Source organism: Giraffa tippelskirchi, chromosome 8 (genome assembly GCF_054371585.1).
Source record: "Giraffa tippelskirchi isolate mGirTip1 chromosome 8, T2T-mGirTip1v1.2.pri, whole genome shotgun sequence".
In the NCBI taxonomy this organism is placed as follows: Eukaryota; Metazoa; Chordata; class Mammalia; order Artiodactyla; family Giraffidae; genus Giraffa; species Giraffa tippelskirchi.
In genome coordinates, this window is record NC_137282.1 from 40,262,327 (window position 1) to 40,277,264 (window position 14,938).

Below are 14,938 nucleotides of genomic sequence, written 5' to 3' on the forward strand. Positions count from 1 at the left end.
GTTCCATGTCCAGTTCTAACTGCTGTTTCCTGACCTGCATACTGGTTTCTCAAGAGACAGGTCAGATGGTCTGGTATTCCCCTCTCTTTCAGAATTTTCCACAGTTTATTGTGATCCACACAGTCAAAGGCTTTGGCATAGTCAATAAAGCAGAAATAGATGTTTTTCTGGAACTCTCTTGCTTTTTCGATGATCCATCAGATGTTGGCAATTTGATCTCTGGTTCCTCTGCCTTTTCTACAACCAGCTTGAACATCTGGAAGTTCACGGTTCACATATTGATGAAGCCTGGCTTGGAGAATTTTGAGCATTACTTTACTAGTGTGTGAGATGAGTGCAATTGTGCGGTAGTTTGAGCATTCTTTGGCATTGCCTTTCTTTGGGATTGGAATGAAAACTGACCTTTTCCAGTCCTGTGGCCACTGCTGAGTTTTCCAAATTTGCTGACATATTGAGTGCAGCACTTTCACAGCATTGTCTTTCAGGATTTGAAATAGCTCAACTAGAATTCCATCATCTCCACTTGCTTTGTTCGTGGTAATGCTTTCTAAGGCCCACTTGACTTCACATTCCAGAATGTCTCGCTCTAGGTGAGTGATCACACCATCGTGATTATCTGGGTCGTGAAGATCTTTTGTGTATAGTTCTTCTGTCTATTCTTGCCACCTCTTCTTAATATCTTCTGCTTCTGTTGGGTCCATACTTATTTCTGTCCTTTATCGAGCCCATCTTTGCATGCAATATTCCCTTGGTATCTCTAATTTTCTTGAAGAGATCTCTAGTCTTTCCCAGTCTGTTGTTTTCCTCTATTTCTTTGTATTGATCGCTAAGGAAGGCTTTCTTATCTCTCCTGTTCCACTCAATATGCCAGCAACTCTGGGAAACTCAGCAGTGGCCACAGGACTGGAAAAGGTTAGTCTTCATTCCAATCCCAAATAAGGGCAATGCCAAAGAATGTTCACACTACTGCACAACTGCACTCATCTCACATGCTTGGAAAATAATCCTCAAACTCTCTATGCCAGGCTTCAAGTACGTGAACTGAGAACTTCCAAATGTACAAGCTGGATTTAGAAAAGGCAGAGGAACTAGAGATCAAATTGTCAACATCTGTTGTATCACAGAAAAAGCAAGAGATTTCCAGAAGAAAACATCTATTTCTACTTCATTGACTACACTAAAGCCTTTGACTGTGTGGATCACAACAAACTGGAAAATTCTTCAAGAGACCAGAAAACCAGACCACCTGACCTGCTTTCTAAGAAAATTGTATGCAGTCCAAGAAGCAACAGTTAGAACTGAACGTGGAATAACGGACTTCTTCTAAGTTGGGAAAAGCGTACGTCAAGGCTGTATATTGTGACTCTGCTTATTTAACTTATATGCAGAGTACCTTGGGCTTTTCTGGTAGTTCAGTTGGTAAAGAACCCACCTGCAATTCCAGAGACCCCAGTTCAATTCCTAGGTTGGGAAAATCCACTGGAGAAGGGATAGGCTACCCACTTCAGTATTCTTGGTCTTCCCTTGTGGCTCAGCTGGTAAAGAATCCACCTGCAATGTGGGAGACCTGGTTTTGATTTCTGGATTGGGAAGATTCCCTGGAGAATGGAAAGGCTATGGAATGCCATACTGGATGAAGCACAATCTGGAATCAAGATTTCTGGGAGAAATATCAATAACCTCAGATATGCAGATGACACCACCCTTATGGCAGAAGCAATGAAGAACTAAAGAGCCTCTTCATGAAAGTGAAAGGAACCTGGATAGGAACCTGGAATGTTAGGTCCATGAATCAAGGCAAATTGGAAGTGGTCAAACAGGAGATGGCAAGAGTGAACGTCGATATTCTAGGAATCAGCGAACTAAAATAGACTGGAATGGGTGAATTAACTCAGATGACCATTATATCACCAATGTTCAGTTCAGTTCAGTTGCTCAGTCGTGTCCGACTCTTTGCGACCCCATGAATTGCAGCACACCAGGCCTCTCTGTCCATCACCAATGTTACCCACAGTCTATTTCACTTTCCACTGTGGACCGACTTACTACAGTTAAATTACATTTAGACTCAGAAATGTTTATCACCTATCATTTTTTTCTTTTGGAGTCTATCATTTTATACATACACTTTAACTGAATGAATTATAACATTGACAGAATAACTGACTACATTTTACTTCTTTTTCTAACATGGCAAAAATTATGTCTTATTCATAGCTATTTGCAATGTTTAATAAAGACTAAATAAAATAACACTTGAGTTTTGCATATCTTTTAAAGCTTAACTCTCATTTTTTAATCAAATTATATGTAATAGTCGTGGTTATAATATTACTCATCTTCACATATAAACCCTAAATTCAATAGGCTTTACATGTAAATTACAAATATATAACAATACATATTTTAAATGAAATATTACTTTTTCATTCTTTGTACACTGATTTTTTGACTTATATACAGATTGAAAGCATTCTAGAGATCCTTCTTTTCTCTTGATTCATTCTGTCAACTTTCTCTCCATGCTTCTCCGCTCCACACTGTATCCCTTACTGTCTGATCACTGAATGACTATATACATATATTCTTTAAGGTTCATTTAAAATAATTAAGTGTACAACTTTCTGACAGCTGCTCTTCTCTGCTTTTCTATCTTGAATACCTTAACTTTTTCTACTTTTGTCCTTCCTCAGTGTTTTCATTTATAACTGAGTCAGACTCTTCATAATTTTGACTAATAATAGGAGAAAATTCAGGTCATATCATATTCACAATCTTCAAGTCTTTTGGCCTGTTCTTTTTATTACTGCTTTCCTCTCTTTCTAGGTTCTGCACAGCTGATCCTCTCCCAAGCCTGTGCACTGAGTGTTTGAATTGCTATTATGTTTCCTGGAGACATTCACTCTTCTCCAGCGAGTCTCATTTGTTTCCTTCAACAATCCTCAAAGGTAGACAAGGTAGGCAGTATTAATCACAAGTGAATTCTGAAGTAGTGGTTGGAGAGATTGAGGCACTGAAAGTTCATGAAGACTAGGCAGAAGAAATGATGCAATCATGTTTTAAGCCTTCTTCTTAAACGACAATGAATGGCATGCTAGGAATAATATCTGATAAGATCTGGCAACCAACAACCAAAGGGGTTTACTTGAGAGAGAAGCCTGAACAGCCTGTTAGTGTAAGGATTCAAATCCAGCTCATTTCAAATCCAAAACACATGCTCTTTTCACTACATGACAGTTTTTACAGTTAGATGCTCTTGGCAGACATAGAAATAAATATATCTTGACGCACACTAATCATGATTTTATAGAGGAGGGGTGGATGCAGTGGGGACTCATCGTCCATTAAAGTCTTGAAATAATCCAGACTATCTCACAAGCACTGCCAAAACATTTTTTTGTTGTTCCACCCTGCCTTGGTGAAAATGAAAAATTGTTAAACTCTATCTTGCTCAGTCCTTTAGCTTATTGTCACTTTTATTGGATTTTGAAAATAAATACTCGTTAAAAATATTATTCCGAGTGCTGTGTTTGTGTATGCTTGTATGTTTGAATATGACTAAAACCAGGGAGGGTGCCTATAATGCCAACTTCCCTGATGTATCTATTTAATATTAAAATCTTTTCTTAATCATAATAAAGACTTTGTTTTGTGAATGAGACATTAACTTTAGGAGTATGCTTGAGTAAGGGTCAGAAAATGTTGATTTTTAATCAAGATCATCTCCTCCTTAATATTGTTTATCCCCTACATTATATTTTGTGTGTAGTATGTTTGTCTTATCATTATGTATTAAAACTCTCCTTTGTAATTTGGAAACTGCATCGTATATAAAATATGTAGTCCACTGGCAATCTTTGAGTTCTCCAATACATCTGTAACTAATTTCTTATGGCCATAGCTTGAGATACACTGGCATGAGACTCTGAATAAAAGGTCAGCTGCATACTGGATTTTAAGCATTCACAATCAGTGTATCTCCAGGAGTCTGAGTATGTAACATACAAAAAGTAACACAGAGATCAGAGTACACAAAACTGTACAAACACACAAAGCAGTACCAAGAGAAAACAACAGGCAGTAGAAGCAGTAGTCATGAGGCAAAGCAGTCTTGAGTAAATAGTGACCACATTACAAGTAGATGAAATTACTCAGTTTAAAGACTTCACATGAGCATACCTGAGATGTGTATGCAAAAACAGAATGATTGAATGTCATGAAGGCAGAGCTAGAGTAAAGAACAAAGTACATCTACTGGCAAGAGAAAAGTTAAACATGAAAAGGGTGTTGTATATCAACTGGGGACATAGGCTCCTTGACTTTGAACCCTACAGCCTCAAGCTTCCTGTTTTTCCTCATTTCCATGAGCCTTAATAATCTGGCAGTAACTGAGATGATCAGAGCCCTCTTTCTTCACAGCAGTCTTCATGAACTCCAGTAGCACAATAAAATACCTAAGAAAGTATATTTGCATGAAGGAAGCCAGAGTTATGCCAAATAGCATTTCAATATGTAGAGCCATATAGATTATATATTGTCTAAAGGAAGAAAATTAGGGTACCCTGGTGGCTCAGTGGTAAAGAACCTGCCTGCCAATGCCAGAGACACAGATGTGATCCCTGACCGAGGAAGATCTGGAGAAGGAAATGACAACCCACTCCAGGATTCTTGCTGGAAATCCCTATGGACAGAAGAGGCTGGCAGGCAACAGTCCATGTGGTTGCAGAGTCAGACATGACGTAGTGACCAAATAATGACAAAAGTAGAAATCTAAAATACCATGATGGTAATGGATTTTACTCTGAGAGGTTTCAGGTGATTTGGCTTTTCTTCAGAGTATTAACACAGTATAAAAAGAAACTGTAATGTTGAGGGAACTCCCAATGAAATGTACATTCACAATGTTATAATTGTTACTTTTAGCAATATGGATATGCTCAAAGATTAATCAAAGTCCTAGTTAAATACACATGCTCACAGGACTCTATATTTGTTAAATAATGAACACAAGAAAAAAATTAGTCCATGAGAAAAGGTTTACCTTTTGTGTTAATGTTCTCTAAGAGATGTTCAATTGATATAGTTAGCACCTGCTTTCTGAGATAGTTATTCTTCAACCTCTAAATAGGTTAAAAAAAAGTATATACAAATGCCTTGTACAAATGAGTATAATGCTATGGACAAAATTTTATCTTTAGAAAGAAATACATTGACATAATTACATTTTGCCACGCATAACTCATCAGAAGTATATCAGAATATTGTATGAGCTACATATGTCCTACTTTACAATTAAAATGCATTGTTTTTCAAATCAGTATCTGAAACACATTATTCTATTTACTCCATTATGGAAAGGAATAAATACTTGAATCCAAAAAAAAAGGGGAAATCCAATCATTTTATTATATATTATAGGCAGCATAAATATGAATAACCTCCATTGATATGTGGTTAGTTAATATAAAAGATATACAGAGAAATAACTTTCCACATGGAAGAAATCAGCTCTCTGCTTTATAGTTATGAATCAAAAACGAGACTATCAAAAAGTTTTTTCTAGTTGTTAGAATATCTATTGATATTAGCATTTCTGTATTTTGATGCAAGAATATCTTACTAAACTGCTGCTATTCATGGTTACTTGAACATTATCGGTTCACAGGTAAATTTAGAAGTTATCTATACTATAAATACAAGCCATTAAAACATCAGTTATAGATTTTTTCCAGAAACTTTATGTTCATCTGTAGAATATTTATAGTCTGGTCAGCAAGAAGACTAACTTATCTAAAATATTTCAGTAAAAAAAAAAAAATTCTCAGCCTTATCAGGAGAGCATTTTGTTCTGAGTTTGGCACTTTATCACTCCATTCAAATGGAAAAGCCCTAGGTCCTGCATCATAGCATCATAAGTCTTTATCACAACTGTTATTTCAATTGTTATACAAACAATGATCTTAAACTCCTTAGTATTGCCTGAGCATTGTTTTCCATATTTGCTTCTAAGGCTCATTGGCATAATTCTACAAATACACATTTTTTAAATTGTCGTTGCTGTTTTTGTTACTAAGTGTAAGACCTTCGCTTGTGCCTCTATGTATCATTCAACAAACCTAAGTCCTCACTGAATCTGAATTCTGTAAACCTGTGATACCAAAATTCTAGAATCAGAATCCTGTCAAAAGCTTCTTATAAGATTATTGTACCTGCCCCAAGAGTTTCAAATTCAGTAGGGGCCCAAGAATTCGTGTGTCTAAGAAGGTCCCATCTGATGCTATTCCTGCTGGTCTGGAAATATGTATTAAAATGTTCAAAAAGTTAAAGTAGAAGCTACTCAAATACTTAATACTTTGGTTCAGCTGGTGAATTTATTTCTAATCCACATAGATGTTCTTGTATCTAAGCAACATAACCTATTCCAAAATAACATGAATACATTTCATATGATTTCTTGAAAATCTGAATAGAATGCCTTATCAAAACCTATTTTTAACTGTGCACTTTTAGCTATTTCTGATTGGTAAATATAGAAATATCATTATTACTTATTTATTGCATTATTTTACAAATTTAAGGTATCGTCAATATTTTGATGTTTGTAATTCAGATGTGAAATGAGTTTAAAGATACTTTTTGTCATGTCCCTATTCACTAAGAAATGTGTAAAAACGAACAGAAGTAAAATCATATCCAAATTACAACTTTTTAGCATTTTTATATTTGTCCAGTTATAAAAAGCAGGAATAAAAATATGTGTTGAAATAACATGGCCTAGCTTTAACTTCATGTAACAATTTCAGTATCTGTGCCCAAACCATTACCTAACTATATCCTTTCATATGATTTCTAGTGGTCAACTATGATAAATATAATTGGTCTTCAAGTCTTACACTACACTGTAACTTATCCCAAGGATAAAACCTTTGTTGACTTTAGTTTTCCCAAATACGCCAAAGTTAGCTTTGCTGTAAAAGTTAAAATGTACATTATTCAATATTAAATTTAACTTCCTTTACCTACTACAAAATTATCTTAGGTGAAACTAGCTGTCACAAATCAAAGGAACATTTGTTTAAGGTTAAATCTTTCTCCTGGAGAAACGTTACTTACATTTGAGGGAAAAAAATGAGGATCTTTTTCCTAATCTCAAAAGTCAGATCTCACTATACTATTGTTTGACATAAATTATGTGTGTGTGTATGTGTGTGTGTGTGTACTTTAGAATGTGACATTTTATATGGTGAATGTTAAATTCAGATGTTCATTGCCTTATTCAATTAAGGCAGCTGTTGAGTGAATTTTCAAAAAGGTTGTTGCTATGCCAATATCAGTTCCTACATTTAGAATGCAATGCTAATTTTATCACGCAGTGATATAAATTTTAAACACATCGTTCCACCATTTGCTCCTCCATTTATTAGATGTGTATTCAATACTCAGCCTATGGCAGGTACTGTGTTAGGGATGCATGGATGAACAAAAGGTTCTTTCTGGCATAATCTATAGATTTGGGGGAAAATGTTATTTTTCAAAAATGTATCCAAGAAATTGGTGAGTCCTCACTATAGCTAATTATATATCTTCAGAGGCCTTTTATTCATCTGAATAAACCTGTAACACTTAAAATAATTTTGGAAGGTATTTTCTGGAAATGTCTTCAGAGCTGTGATACTTTATTCTGGATATTCTGAAAATTTAGAAAAAAAATCTCAGTTTATGTGGATATTTAGATTTATAGTAGACTTTGCTTTTTAGTGAACACCCTTTCTCATTCACACCACCTACTTAACAATGAATATCTTGACACACTTGAATTTGATTTCATTAGGCTGGACACTCAACCTAAGTAAATCAATCAAAGCTTCTTCCCCTGGAATTCTGACTCAAGAAACTGCTGGGGAATAGAAAATAATGATCACCTGACTTATAAGTTTAAAAGTACATAACATCAGAGATGATATTACTTAGGGGAGTAATAGAGGACAACTGGTCTTTCTTACCAAGTGAAGAAGGGAATATACAGACGCACATGAGACAGGAAGTAACTCCCTAGGAAACTAGGAAATCCTAGGATATGATACTGATATTCCAATTCCAGAAATCTTCTCTTGACTTGAACAAGTTTATGTTTTACTTGAAATTACAAGCTTATTGAATACAACAAAAATATATTTTGTCTCCTGAAAACAATTGCAAATAATATGAAGCAAGTCTGCTGAAGAAACTGCTTATGGTCCAAATAATCTATGAAGTTATAAATAAAGGGATCTGTTATACTCCCAGGTACAATATTTTGAAAGTTAGCTAGATTATAAAGTATTTTGACAATTCTTTTTAAAATTTCTAAGCAGAAAGAGCAGTTGCACCACATTTTGGGAAATGGCTTTACTGTTAAATAGCTACAAATTTCCCTCAAAGTGAGAATAACACATTCTCATATTTTGCAATGCTTTTTAAATGGAAAAAAACTTATTGGTTTAAATATTTTTTTTATATGCAGCCTCACAAGCTTTAGTATTATCACTTTTCAGCTCTAATTATGGATATCCAAAATTAAGAAGAGATGCATTATGCTCTAAAATGTATAGATAAAACTCGATTTTGAATCAAACATTATTCACCATGAAGTTTTTCACGGAAAGAAATGTTTATAATCTTTTTCAAAAGAATATATTAAAAGTTGCTGAGTTTCTACCACCTGTTCCTGACAGCTATTTCAGTGTAAGTAATACATCACAGGGGTGATGGCAATCTGATGATGTATTGGAACTATACATCATTGTGGTGACGGCAGTTTAATGACAGATGAGTAATACATCTTCAGGTAAAGCTCTCAAATTTAGGCCTGCCTGGAAAATAGAGTTTCTGGAAGGAGAAAACATCTTATCAACTTTATAAAAGAATGCAGGTAATAAAACATAGTTTGCTAAATCAGTGGGCTATAAGTTTGGGTGCAGAAATTGGTATATTTTAATATCCATATTTTTTTCTTTCAACAAGTCCAAATGCATTTTGTATTAAAAGGTGTTCCTATTTTTTTGGTCTTCTTTATACGTCATTTATTCATCATTTCAACATGTATCATTGTGTATTTCTGATTCATTTTTTTCGTTGGAGCTGGAAGAAATTTCTTTTTAGATAAGAATATTTAGAACCAGAACCAGTCATACTCCTCTTGCTAATAAAATCTTCTTTACCCTGTAATGGTAAAGATTTTATTTGCCACTTAATTTCTCCTTTTTCTAGCTTTAATAAGCTGTTCAAAAATGCATTTTGGAGGGTATAATTTCTTTGAGGGCTCAAGTTATTTTTTATATATACATGGATATAAAGAACCATAAGCTTTGATTTTCTTATACTTATTAAGGGGAAAATAAAGAAATCTTTGACAAAGACTATTAATATTATACATTTTTAAGAGAGATTATAATCCTCTATCTACATTAAAAAGTAAAAGTACATTTACATTACACAATGTTTAACATTTTTAAACTGTTAGAGACTACTGAAGTATGTATTTAATTTTGAAATTTAGGGGCAAAATCCTAAAAGATGCATTTCATTCATGGAATTAAAGTCATAATAGCAGAAGTCATTGACAATACTTAACAGGACTTGATAAAGGTAATAACATGTTTTTTTAAACTAAAGCGTATAACCGATTGCCTATAAGAGGTAAAATGACAGTTATGATGTCAGGCCCAGATCTGTTGTGACATTTTGAAAATGTTTATTGTCTCACATTAGGAATCTTATCCCAGGTTTGCTTCTGAGATTAATAACACAGAATATCCAAAATGAAAACTAAGATCAGATTATTCTATTAAACTATTACAAGAAAAATCTATAACCTAAGTCTGGAATTAAAAACTGAATTTACCATACTTTTTCCTTTATTATCTGTTAGATTAAATGAATATATATCTAATTTTCCTCTCTCTTTAGTAAATTGTTCCTGAAGAGGAGAAAATATAGCCAAAGAATATATGGAAACTGAAACACATTGCTAGTTAAGCTGTCTTCAAATTAAAACAGTGATAAATTGCCTGTGAGTGAATCTTAAATGGATGATGTTAAATCAGAAATATGGTCTTTTGTGGCAGTCAGACATGGATTTCAATTTCAACTCTGAGATATCTTAGCTGGGTAATTATGTATGAGACTTAACTATTTGAGTCTCAAAGGGATATTCCATTACATTTGCAGATTAATTTAAGCTGATTATTTTTCAGGCACTAAAGACTCAGGAAAAATCTTAGACCTTTCTCCTTAGGTACCCTAAAGAAGGTAGATTAGAGGACCTGTTCCAGGAAGGATGCTGTCACCATAGATACCCAAAATATGAACTAGATGCGGAAGACAGGGAGGAATCTTGCAAAATCTGCTAAAATCCCTTTCTGTGTCCAATTGTCTCTTCCTAGTCCAACAAACATTCATCAAACATTTCATCTCCACGTGAATTACCTTTCTCCCCTTGGAAGACACAAAAGCATCCCCAATATTCTCTTTTTCTTTAGCTGAAGATGACATTACAAGTGAGGGTTTTGTCCATTTTGCAAAGTTATTCAGTTTTCCTGGGTCTCTATCATGTATACTTTATACTGAAACCAAGCTGGATCCTGAGGGACCCTTCTGGGTACAAAAGCCCCTTCAAGTCCCCTATTTCTTGTTTATAGAAAAAGGTTTAGTTTCCCAGGCCTTCCCTGAGTCCCAAAGAGCGGGCACAGTCAATTACTGATTTGAGAAGTGAAGCAGTGCAGAAACAAAGGAAAAGAAATTAAACAAGAAAGACAATGACAGTAGTTCAGCAATAAAACAGAGACCTAGTTCCTCCTCAAGGGGGATGCATAATAATCTGTAGGATACCTCTGAGGTTTTCTTTCGGAGGTAAGATTTTATTTGTTAAAATAATTAGGGTTATATAAGATGTTAAATTACGTAGAAAGCATTGTCAAATAAGACTAAGTATGATAATACTAAGCCTTATTTATTGTGTATTTGTATCAATATATAACTATTCTAGAAATTGTGTAGAATTCCTAGAAATATGATATGTTCTAGTATAATGTTATCACCTGTAATTCTAGTTATTATTTCTAAATGTTTATGTCACCCCAATTAGAAATGGACAAAAAGGTAAATGATCTTCTTACTTTATTCTCTTTCCTTCTGAAGGTGCAGTCATCAAAATTGAGGCTCAGACTAAAAAGACTGAACCCAAGTATCATGGAAGCACCCTGGCTGACTTTCATGCAAAAGCAGTAGCAACAGAATTGAGAAGAATTTTGTCACATGCAGATGACACTAATTCTGCTTCTGCAAAAAATAAAAATATGACCCCCTTACTGCCAGATGTTTGCCATCTTGATGTCCTTGAAACATTGCAAAAGTCTGATTCTGAATCAAATAATTTGATGTTGGTATACAATGGTCATACATTAAATGAACAATTGGGGCTTTAGGACATCCAAGACAACCGTTTGATTCTTCACTTGCAAATCCCATTTTTCAGGTTTTTGTTTTGTTTTTTTTTTTTTGCATTTCTTCACTGGCCATAGTGCATTAAAAACAAAGACTAACAAAAACTACCTTTCTTTCTAGAGGCCTCAGATCTCCTCTCTCTGGACTCTTTGAACGTCTGCAGTTGGAAATCATTCAACTTCCATTTAGTGTGGATATCTTATTGTATCTGTGTTTTTTTTTCTGGAAGGGTAGAAGTCTTTCCTTTCCACAATTCTGATACTCTCATAGTGGCAAAGATATTCAGAAGATGTGTTCCCACTTCAGGAATACCATCAACAATCTCCAGTGATTGAGATACCCACTTCACTGGGCTACTCATACAAGCCTTTGTGAAAATCTTACAAACTTCTTGGAATTACCACTGCTCCTTTAACCCTCAAGCATCAGGCAAAGTTGAGAGAACCAATGGATAAAAATGGATTCAAATAGAACAAGTATCAATTACATGAGACTATATGAACTGAGAAGGACGTTCTTTTTTTTTCCCAAGACTTAAAGGAGACTTTTTCACTTAAGCTATCTATGACTTACAGTAATTTGGTAAAGTACACCTTTGTGAACAAAGGTGGACCATTTATTTTTTATCTACAGTTGATTCCTTCAGAATTAAGAAACTCTCAGTATTCTTATTTTCATGAGAATATATTTATCTGCATAAGCTCAGTAAGAATCTTTTCTCATTGTAACAGGACATAAATAGAATTGGTTATACTACCAGGGTTTTGAACAGGAATGTCATATCTGAAAGAGATGTGCATGGGCTCAGATATGACCAGGCTGCTTTAAAGAACTGCTTGGAAAAAATAAACCTGGGAACTTGCCTACAAAGTTCTGGCAAAGCAGTCTTTAAAAAGAATTTATACTCAATTACTCTTCTTGCTGCATGTAAGAATATAAATATTCAGGTCAAGTTTAAGATAAACATATTAGTTTTACTGTGATTATCTTTAGTAAAACACGGGGGGTAATTGTAGAGAGAAAAATTATGTTTTTACCTCTGTAGGCTTCAGATTCTAGTCCTGTTAATTGTCTTTGAAGTTTTGTTATATACTTGCAAACTGGAACTGGATCATTAATTCTTCCAGTTTCCTCAAATGACTCACCAAACTAGTATTTCCAATTTCTCCCTACCCTTCTGATTTGGGAATCACTAAGAATGAAGACAGCCTTCCAAGTGTTACTGTAAAGTGATCTTACCAAGTGCTGCTGACCGCTGACACTATTGCGATGCTAGAAGCTATTGTGCCTTGGATATACATCTCACAGCTAAGGAGGAATCCACCTGATACCTGGTTCTGTACAAATGTGGAGACCTCAAACTGACAAGCAAGAGAAGTAGCTGACATCCAGGTAAATTGCTTCTGCCCAAGATGCTAGATCAAGACTTATGACCTTAGCTAAACACATATCCCTCCCTTTCTTTCTATTTTTTTTTTGTTTGTTTGTTTCCTTTGTCTTCTCATTGATCTAGAAAGACACCACCATCATCTGTATCTCTCAGACCATTGCAAAGGGGGCTACCTTTTCAGATTGTTGTACTTGTTATAGGTTCAGACCTATCTATTATTATCTATATCACGTTTGCCCTCACTCTCTAAGAAATCTCACCAACAGCATCCATCTTTGCAAAGCATTTAGGATGACACTTTATTTCAGGTAGGAGATTCTCTTCCCATATGTGCTAAAGATCTGTTTAACTCCTTGATTGAAGGGGTAGACAGTAATCCCTGTGAATAAATCTATTCCTTTGTTAGGAGTGGATACAAATTGCTAAAATGTTAGCTTCCCAGCAAAGATCCTTAAACTTCCTGGCCAAAGTTGTTCTTGAATACAGGATATTTTTTAGCGGAATAAGAAGGTATTTGTTCTGTGGCCGACACCAGCTGCTGTGCCTAGATTGACATTGGTGGGGAAGTTGGAACTTAGTTAAGTAAAATCATTAAGCAAGCCAGCCACTTGGCTCAAAAAGATGACTCCTTCAACAGGGTCTTTGATTGTCTTGGGTCTTGGGGACCATAACTTCAAAGTGTACTCCAAATATTGGGAATTATTCTGTTTATTACAATCATAATAATTCCCTTGGCACATTGTATCATCTCAGAAGTTTTAAATAGATGTTTGCAGTGGCTCACCCCAGACAAACAATCTCCCTAAGACTGGAACATCAGAAAAGAAGCAAAGAGAATCACAGATTTATGGTTTTTGAATCTGGAACCATGACTTTTGAATGTCATAGGGATTAAGCAAAAATGTCATGTCACCCTAAGGATTAACAAGCTGTAGGGCTGTAACTAGTCCGACACGACTGAAGCAACTTAGCGTGCACGCATGCGTTGGAGAAGGAAATGGCAACCCACTCCAGTATTCTTGCCTGGAGAATCCCAGGGATGGAGGAGCTTGTGGGCTGCCATCTATGGGGTCGCACAGAGTCAGACACGACTGAAGTGACTTAGCAGCAGCAGCAAAGCTGTAACTGAAAGTGAAGCTAAGACCTTAAATTTTGATTATCTCAGGCCAAACATTTTGATCAAAAGGAGGGGAATTGTTAAGAAAATCACAGGCCCACCCAACCTAGACTTAATATTGAATGTAACTGCAGTTTTGATCTTCTCCAGAAACATAATCTTACTCAACCATTTGGAATTTGGTCAGTACCAAAGAAGTTATGTGTCATATGCATCCTTTCTATACCACTCCAGAGAAAAAAAAGATGCTATCTGCATGATAAAACCCATGCTGTTTTGCTGTTCTAGTCCCCTACAAAAGAAGATTTTCTGTCCTAAAAATAATCCTTTCTTATCCTTTTGCTAATAGCTCTCTCACCCTATACCTCTGCTTATTAAAACTTCCTATTTTGTATAACCGTTTAGAAAACCCTTCAGTTACTAGATGTGATGCTGCCCAACTCATGAATCATCTATTAAAGTCAATTAGTTCTTTAAATATACTCTCTTGAATTTTGTTTAACACAGTCATGCCTGATGTTTTCTCAAAATGTCAGAATGCATTTTAAAGCATAATGAATTTGATTCCATATATGCATGTGTGTATAAAATTAATGATCTTGCATTATTCCATAAATGCAAAAATCTTTCACATATAAGCTGTCATTTGGCAATATAAAATATAAAAACATTCATAAAACATACTTAGCAGTTAAGGAGTTCAACTCAACAATTAGAATGTCTCATAAAATTTATTATCAAAATTTAATTTTTTTAAAAAACTGCATACTACTAAGGGTCAAAATGCACTAAAAATACAAAAAGCACTCTACCACCATATTCTTCAATTTTTTTTTTCAAGTTAATGAATGACAAACAAATATTTTGCTTTTTATTTCTTTACCATTAAACTGTTGATCAGTTGTTATGGAAGTGTGAGTAACAGCTCTGTATAAAACGTCCACATA

The 14,938-nt window shown here is 34.8% G+C and overlaps 1 long non-coding RNA gene across 2 annotated transcripts; it reads left to right on the forward strand.

Annotated features, from left to right (window-relative positions):
* The first annotated feature begins 1,123 nt into the window (after nucleotides 1-1,123).
* On the forward strand, nucleotides 1,124-14,469 carry LOC145518620 (uncharacterized). Of its 2 annotated transcripts, none has more exons than XR_014063039.1 (2): nucleotides 1,124-9,627; nucleotides 9,949-14,469. It is a non-coding gene; the product is annotated as an uncharacterized LOC145518620 (long non-coding RNA). The 2 variants fall into 2 exon arrangements; XR_014063040.1 differs by having other exon boundaries at nucleotides 11,179-14,469.
* The last annotated feature ends 469 nt before the right edge of the window (nucleotides 14,470-14,938 follow it).